Here is an 8,690-nt window from a genome sequence, read left to right on the forward strand (position 1 = left end):
AACTCAACCAAGACCGCATTAAGACAAACATACTACAACTAAATTATCACACCTCGATTCCTCATGATAGTACAACAACTTAGCCCTGTCCTATCAAGGTCATCAGAATTAGGCCAGTTTCCACTATTGAATGACCCTAACAAAGCATGCATCAATGTGATCAAGGTAAAGGCATACTAGAATAAAAAGTTGATAGCACAGAGAACACACAAAACATCATTAAATAGATAGAAAGATATTTACATCAAGTACCTACAAGGAAGATCCAACAAAGGATTTTAGCTTTCCATAACCAAGAAGCCTCCTTTATAACAAAGAGAAGAACAAGATGAAAGATTGCAAAAATACAAGTGGTGAGGATGTCTCCTTCACCTCTAGGATCTCACAACCAGTCACAAACTCATCTCAAGCTCTCAGAACGGCTTCCGCTTCCAACTCTAGTCTTTACAGATCTTCACACAACAAAATCTCTCAAAACTCTCTGGAACTTGGACCTTTCTCTCTCTAGAATCACTAGACATGCAAAGCTTCAGCTCTCAGCCCAAACTCCTTTCACAAAATCTGATTTCAGGCTTAAATAGGTGGCCTTGTTTGTGCTCATGCGCTTAGCACAATTCTGAATCGCTTAGCGCACATTAGTGAATTTCGGCTTAGCGCATGCTTTTCTCGCTCAGTGGATGGACTGAAACAGTGCGCTTAGTGAGATGAAGCGGTGAGCTCAACGAACCTGTACAGCTCATCTTCCAGATTCTTCCTCGCACTTAGCCAATGAGTGTTCCGCTTAGCGGACGCTTGCTAAGCTAGCAGATTGGCTTAGCAAGAAGGTGAAAAATAACACTTTTCAGAGTCGCCTAATTAACCTAAAATTGAGAGAAAATGATTATTAAACACACAAAATGGAAGTACTAAGTATTTATTACCTATACTTAATAGAAAGTATTTATAACACTACAAAATAACCATAAACTGGGGAAGTTTGATACAGTTTACACAGGTTTTATACACAAAAGTTAGTTGTATTCATCGCCTAACACAGATCTCCTAGCTTATGCAATTACACTTTCCATAGGAATTAAATTAGTTTCAATTCACGAGGATAAGTTTGCATGACTTGAGACTCAGAAACAGACTTGAAGACATGCAAGTCGGGGTCTTCGAAAAGCTAGTTACTCTTGAGTACAAGGACAAGTTGTAACATTACAGGTGAAAAAATCAGCCAAAACATGCGTGACACCCTCTACCCCTCACATATATATTAATAAAGGAATAAAAATTCAAATATTAATTAAAAATATTTTTAAAACATTTTTAAATACAAGCCTTTCAAATGGGTAAAAGGCTCACATTCACTTTCTTCTACATCATATTCAAACTTGTCCAAATAAATAATAAAGTCATCTCGGCTCAAAGAAGGCCATCTAAGTTTCATACAATTAATATAGAACTTATATCCTAATGTCACATCCAATCAGAGCGTGGTGTTCCCGTGTCCTCTAGCATGAGGTTCTTCATAGTCATCCACCTATTCATCTGCTCCCCCGAACACAAAGTTCAAGATCATCACAGGATCCAAACACAAACAACAAACCGGGAGTGAGTTATCACATTTCTAACTACTAGAGAGAAACAACACAACATATAGTAGCCAAATACAATTTACTTAGCATATCTCACACTATTTCATCACTTTGTCATTCATCAATCACACTTTTCAATCATCAATCACAATACACAGGAATCACCCACTCCGATCAAGACATAATAACACATCAATTTTATAATAAACAATTAGCAAGCGTATGCAACAATTATGCTAAGACTCAAGCCTATATGCAATGTGGTACCATGTCAGTGAAAAACCTCGTCGGGCGCCTAGGAGTACATGACAAGACAAACCACACAATAGTAAGGCAAGTCACTCTCACTAGGTAATATCATAGGGAGACCAGTCAGGGTCACAGTGTTTTGCGAGAATGCTCTAACCATATGGGATCAACATAGGCTTAAAAGAGCACTCAAACCGTGTGACCCCCAAGGCCTACACTCCAAAGAGTCCGTCAGGGCCTCTCCCTCCTGATTCAGGTCCAACCCAGAAAACATTTTAGCACACAGACTCTATCTATGAACTGTACAAAACACACGACTCCTCAATTGTTCTCAAAAATAGTTTTAACTCGTCGCCCTAAAAGGGACTTAACATTAACTCGTCGCACTTAAAGGGACTTAACATTAACTCGTCGCACAAAAAGAGACTTAAGATTAACTCGTCGCCCTTAAAGGGACTTAGCATTAACTCGTCGCCCTTAAAGGGACTTATAGTCGTGTGATTGTACAATTCATAGTTAATACTCAATGCACACAACATCTCAATCACATACATACACAATTTATCACATACACTCGATCTCAATCACAATGGTATAATCTCAAAATAGCATATTATCACATCTCATTAATCATATTCACTTTACCTATGAACTATGCAATATACACAACTACTCAATTGTTTTCAAAATCATTTTAACTCGTCGGGTTCCCACAATGGATCCCATCACAATACTCGTCGCCCTTAAAGGGTCTTACAATTGTGTAATTGCACAATTCATAGTTCACAACTCAATACACACATCTCATCTCAATACACATGTATTTCATCATCCGTCACATGTTCAATTTATCACATAATCACAGTTTGAATCATCATTTCATAACCTAAACATAACAATTTATACAAAATATTTCATCACAACATGGGGTGTAAAATCCCTGAAATAGTTTCTCACAATTATATCAAAATCAATTAATCAAATTCATGGGTTAAACACAAAGACATCAAGAGCACTCAAGTTTATCAATCAATTCTCATCAGGACATCAATTGGTACATAGAACACAATAATATTGTATTTATAATCATAAAGGAAAAATAATAATTCAATAAACATCCTAAAATAAACCCAAATTTAGTTCTCTAAGGATCCCTACACATGTTCATTCTAACTCCCAATTGTGAATAACTCATCCCTTACCTCTGAGCGGACTCACGTGTCTTCAGTCAGCGATAGTAACATCTCTAGCGGTTTCCTGAGATTCCTTCAGTTATTCCTCCGACTGCTCCGATAGAATTCCCAAACGTCAGAGAGACGGAGAAGAGATTGAAACCTCCACTTGTACTGTCTTCATGCGATTCCTTTTTCTCCCTCCACGAATATTATCTCGAACATCCCAACGGTGGAAGTGGGAAAAATTGAATTTCGAACAATATATCCAAATTTCATTAAAATCCAACGGTTAACGAAACCGGGATCGTAGTTTTACCGAGACAGTTTTGGGTTTCTGCGGGAAAATAAAAGGTTACAATGCGATGGGTTTTCCTCTAAGCTCAGACATAATATCGAAATTCGCAACGGTGAGAATGCTCGAAATTAGGTTGCGAACGGGGTGCTCATATTTCACGACGATCCAACGGTGAACGAGCCCGAGATCATCTTTTTGCTAAGACAGGTTTGGTGGGCTGCGGAAAAAAGAAAGGGTTTTGAGAGAAGAGAGAAGAAACAAAATTGTGAGGCAGACTGGAGTAAGTCTGAAAACTGACCTAGCATGTTGATATTTATAGCTAGGGGCATTTACGACCTATTAGTTACTCTATTTATTTATTTATTATTTACTATTTTATTAAAACAAACTTTATTTTATTCTCTATCAAACAAATAAATAAAATACCATTTTTATTTTCTCTCAAATTATTATTTTAATTAATAATTATATCTCCTTATTTATTTATTTATAAATTCTCATCATTTTTTTATGAAACTCTATTTATTTATAAATAACAATCTTTTTTTAATTTAGTTTACGAAAATTGGGATGTTACAACATGAGCATGAACTATGGAATATTTAGGTAGACATTATGGACTTCATATGAGATAATTTTACCCTTTCGAACAAGCAGTAACAGATGAAAAAAAATAAAGAACTTTATATAAATTTTATTCGTAATTTATTCCATTCTTCACTGTTGCTTTTTAATAAACGATTGCTATATACCCTTCAAACTTCAAAGAGCAGGGCCTCTCCTTGTTTCGGTAATTATTATTTTGTTTTCCAATGCTGACATGATATCATACGAGGGAAGGAGAATAATAAAGCTGTAATGTTGTTTTTTATTCAGGGATCCTCTGTTCTTCACATTGATCATAGTAGAAACATCATGCAACATAAGAGGAAACCAAAATAATATTCATGTCAAAATTTCAATATATAACATTAATCAATCTAACTAGAAAATTCATCGTTGTTTCAAAGTTTACAAGCAATTCAGTTTAAAATTTCTTTTCATATGGGCACAGAGCTATTAATATGAAATTAAAATCATCTACTAAAAGGTCAACCTAAGATTTCATTGATTACCAACGCCCTCAAATAATGCCTTCCGCGGTGAGGAAGGTAACTTATCATCTTCTTTGCACACCACCAGAACTTGGTCCACGCTGTACAGCCTCACCGTCTCCCTCCTGCCTTCCAATGCCTCTTCAGCAAATATTGGAGCTCTGTTGAAGAAAAAAAGATTAGTTTAATTAGAAATACACAGTATGATGTTAAAGATAGCAGGTTTAATATTGTTCATTTTTGGATTTCTGATTATGTCCTGAAGCATATGAAAATTAAACCAACAAGGTATCTCATCAAATAATCAACGTTTGTTTAGCTTTAGTTGAATGAGTTTAATCCTGAGAGCAAATTTTCCTCTAAACCAAATAGATGGATGAGTTGGTTACTTAAGCATCTTAACAGCATTTGCAAAATCAATAACATAAGACTTGAATAAGCAAAATATAGATTGATTAGAAAACATTTGAACATTCTATGACAATATAGTGTGTTTCTATGACAGCAACATGAACTAGTGCACAATCCAACAAGATCTTTGCCAATTGAATAACACTAACTACTACTGGTTTAGAGATTCCATTAAATAAAAAGACATTACAGTGCCTCTGATTCTATATGCATTTGGCTACTGCTATAATAAATTTCAAAACCATAAAGCTTTAAAGCTAATAGCAATTAATGCAAACACATATATAGAGGAAGAGGGTTTTATATTAGCCCTTGGAAAGTTGCAATACAATAGGGGATAAAGATTGAGATTATGCAGAGAATTTCAACATTATAAGAACAAGTAACAAATAATAATTTATTGAATTTAAAAGAAGAGATTGGAGTGAGGGGTTACATGTTTTTCTCTGAGCAATTTAGTGAGTGAGGGAGGCAAGGTGACAAGGGTTCCATCCAAATCTTCGGTTGATGGTAAGATAAAGAGGGCATCTGCGATAGCTTGAACCAAGTGAGTGCCTTTCAGTAAACACTGCTTAATGAGGTCCTCCTTGTGTTCAATTAACTTGAGTAAGGGCAGTGTCAAAAAACAAAAAGAATAAGAAGAAGAAGAAGGTACCTAGAAAGAAATGGTTGAGAAAGGAAGGTGTCATAGGAGTTGAAAGCCATGAGGTTGCTGAGGTCCACATCAAACTTGTGTTTTTTCTCACCCTCCATCTCCATCAAATTAAACCAATAACAAACTACGGCGGCGTTGAAGGTGCCTAACGGCTTAAGGGTTTTGTGCTAATGAAGAAAGTAACGTTGTCTTTGTTTTTACTATTTTGAAAACTAGGTAGCTTAAAAGTAGTAAAAAAAAAAAAGGAAAGAAAAAGTTAAGAAGAAGCTAGAAGACAGCAGAAGCATCACCAGGTAGGAAGAGCAAGTCTGAAGGGCTACCTTCGCCACCGCGCCGTCTTAGTCCTTAGCGGAAATGGTTTTGTCGACTAGTAGCGTCTGTCGCCACCGTCGTCGGGTGGAAGTGGTAGTGGTTGGCACAACTACTCCATTTTGGAAAACCTAGAGAAGAGTCGAAGAGGGAGAGGGGGAGACTAAGACTCAGAGAGCAAAAAGGAGGAGTGGAAGACAAGGAGTCGCAGATTAAATATTAATTAAAAACAGCGAAAAGTCTTCTAAGGCAGTTTTTACAAAACCGTCTTAGAATGACAACCTTATAATACGATTTTGTAAAATCATATTCGTTAAAAATTCCTTATTTACAAAATTGACATTGCCTTTTATACTAAGACGGTTCCTCATCAACTGATGTCATTTCCCTGTTGTAGAAAGTGCATTTTATAGTAGTGTATTCTTATTTTTTTTGTTTATGCTAAATGTCTATTTTGAGTCTACAGAGAAAAAATAGTGTTAGTGTTTTCCAACATAATTGGGAGGAGAGGAGGTGTTGAACTAGCTTGTGGGTGACTTACTTGGACATAGTATAAGTATATGCTCAATTTGGTCACACTGTTTTAGGGGGAGAAGGGTTCGGAGATATAAGCATTTGATTTGGCACGTCACCTGTTGGAATTGTGGCAGCTGCGCAACAAGGTTGTTTTTAGACAAGCAACTAGCTGTTGATTTTTTGCGAGTTTTATCACAGATTAAGGAACTCTCTTGGATCTGCTTACTCTACGCCAGTGGAGCTAAACCTGGTCTAATGTTCTCACCGTGGTGCATGGAGCCTGTGGGTTGTTTCTATTCTTAACTGGCCTTACTCCTTATAGGATTTTTTTTTGGTTAACATACATATTGGTTAGGCTTTTTGGTATACTTCACAGCTTACACAGTTAAGCTGTACCTCTATTCTAATTTTTTATAATATTATTTTGCTTTCAAAAAAAAAAAAAAACTTATTTACATCCTCAACAGCTGATAAAGCTAAGGATTATTTTCCATATTTCATTAATTCCATTTTATATACATTAATTACTGTACTATTGTAATTTATGTCTTTACTTTTCATATCAAAATACCCAGTAATACAAATAAGATGCCAGAGGACAGTGTGACTGACTCACTGGTTTACACAAGTTAAGTTAGGGTTTGTACATAATCCTTTCTCTCACAACACTTCACTCCAGCTTCTCTAACTATAAACTGCTGCAACTGTGTTTATGCTGGTATAAGCATAGATTATTAGCCTGTCGAATAAAAAAAGATGTTGCATGATGGAGAAACGTTGATTGGACCGAGTAAAGGGATTACGTATCGTTTTTAATAGCAGCCCCAACTGACTATTATTTAATACTTAATATATACGATTTGAGGTTGAACAATCTTTTGTTTCCAGAAACTCCACAGGATAAACTTTTAAAAATAAAGAACAGGTAAACAGTGAAATCAGCATTAATAAGGTGAGTTTGAATAAATAAATTCACTAAATATTTATTTCATACAGTATATTTTTATTACATGAAAATTTATGTTATAGAATATTTATAAATTAATAAAGAATATAGCAATGAATTTCATAAAAATAAAATAAATTACCAAATTATAAAATCATAAATTATTTTGATAAACGTAAATACTTTTGTTTTAGCGACCTCATCAAATACCTTTTGTTTCTACTACAAACTAACGTATGGCATTTCATTAATAATCAAATGAGCAATATAAGAAGGAGCGTGACTAAACACTTGGGGACTGGGCTGCAGTTTCTTTTATTTAATTATTTTAACACCTTTCCTAATCAAAATACGTTTCAAAAATATAAAATTCAAAATCTGGTCAATTTCTCCTAGGCTGCGGTTTCTTTTAATTTCAAGTATCACAATTATGCAATTTAGTCTCTTAAGTTCCCGTTGAATCTCTTAGGTATAACATTATGCGATTTTATTCCCTGTGTTTAATAGACTAAAATAGTACTTAATTATATATATCAATATAAAGTAATATATATACCTAAGGTCTAAAATGGAAAAATTGTAATACTTGGGATCTTAATTGATGAAATTAGAAGATGAGGGACTAAAATAGTATATTTATGATACCTAATAGATCCAATTGACTCCATTGTAATTAAGAGGATTAAAATCACATAATTGTAATACTTACAGGACCAAATGAACATTTAAGCATGAAAAAAGATAGATTTTGTTACATATAGTTAAGTCTTAGATATCAATTTAGTCCTTAGTTCATGTTTGTTCAATATTATTCCATGCAAAAAAAATTTATTTTTAGTTCCGTTAAGCTTGTGTTTTTTTTTATTATTTTAGTCTATGTAAGTTTTTTGTTCGTTTTTAGTCATTGTTAATTTGTGTTTTTTCTTTAGTCTCTAAAATCCAAATTTACAAGGCCTAAAAAATGAAAAAAAAAAACTTAAAAAAATTAAAATTGAAAAAGTCGCAAACTTATAGAGATTAAAAATATAAATAACAAAACTTACTGGACTGAAAGTGAAAAAACACAAACTAACAAAGACTACCAATTCAAGTGATAATTGAAATTTTTATATAATAACTAATTAAAATATATTAATTTAATTTATTTTAAACCTTATTCAATTTTATCTAAAATTTAAAAAATATCAACATGATTGAACTTATATTATTCATATAACTTTATATTTTCTCTGAATTAAAGTTGTCAAACTTGAATTGACAACTTACATAACATAAAAAAGTTTTATTAATCATATTTAAGCAATTGATATCGAATATTTTTCTTTAAACATTAATTAACTATAATAAGATACTATATAATACTATTAAAATAATCCTTTTGATTAGACTAGCCTTTTAAAACATTCTAAAATTAAGAGTCGTAAACTTTTTTAATAATTTTAAAAATATCTGACTTTAAATTT

The 8,690-nt window shown here is 33.6% G+C and overlaps 1 long non-coding RNA gene across 4 annotated transcripts; it reads right to left on the reverse strand.

Moving 5' to 3' along the window:
- Positions 1–4,049: 4,049 nt before the first annotated feature.
- On the reverse strand, positions 4,050–6,057 carry LOC114390895. Of its 4 annotated transcripts, none has more exons than XR_003662027.1 (3): positions 5,457–6,057; positions 5,238–5,387; positions 4,050–4,551 (listed from the first exon to the last, which is right to left on the reverse strand). It is a non-coding gene; the product is annotated as an uncharacterized LOC114390895 (long non-coding RNA). The 4 variants fall into 4 exon arrangements; XR_003662028.1 differs by having other exon boundaries at positions 5,238–5,338; positions 5,457–6,053; XR_003662029.1 differs by having other exon boundaries at positions 5,238–5,329; positions 5,457–6,052.
- Between the last annotated feature and the right edge of the window lie 2,633 nt (positions 6,058–8,690).

The sequence above is a fragment of the Glycine soja genome, chromosome 2 (assembly GCF_004193775.1).
Source record: "Glycine soja cultivar W05 chromosome 2, ASM419377v2, whole genome shotgun sequence".
NCBI classification, from domain to species: Eukaryota; Viridiplantae; Streptophyta; class Magnoliopsida; order Fabales; family Fabaceae; genus Glycine; species Glycine soja.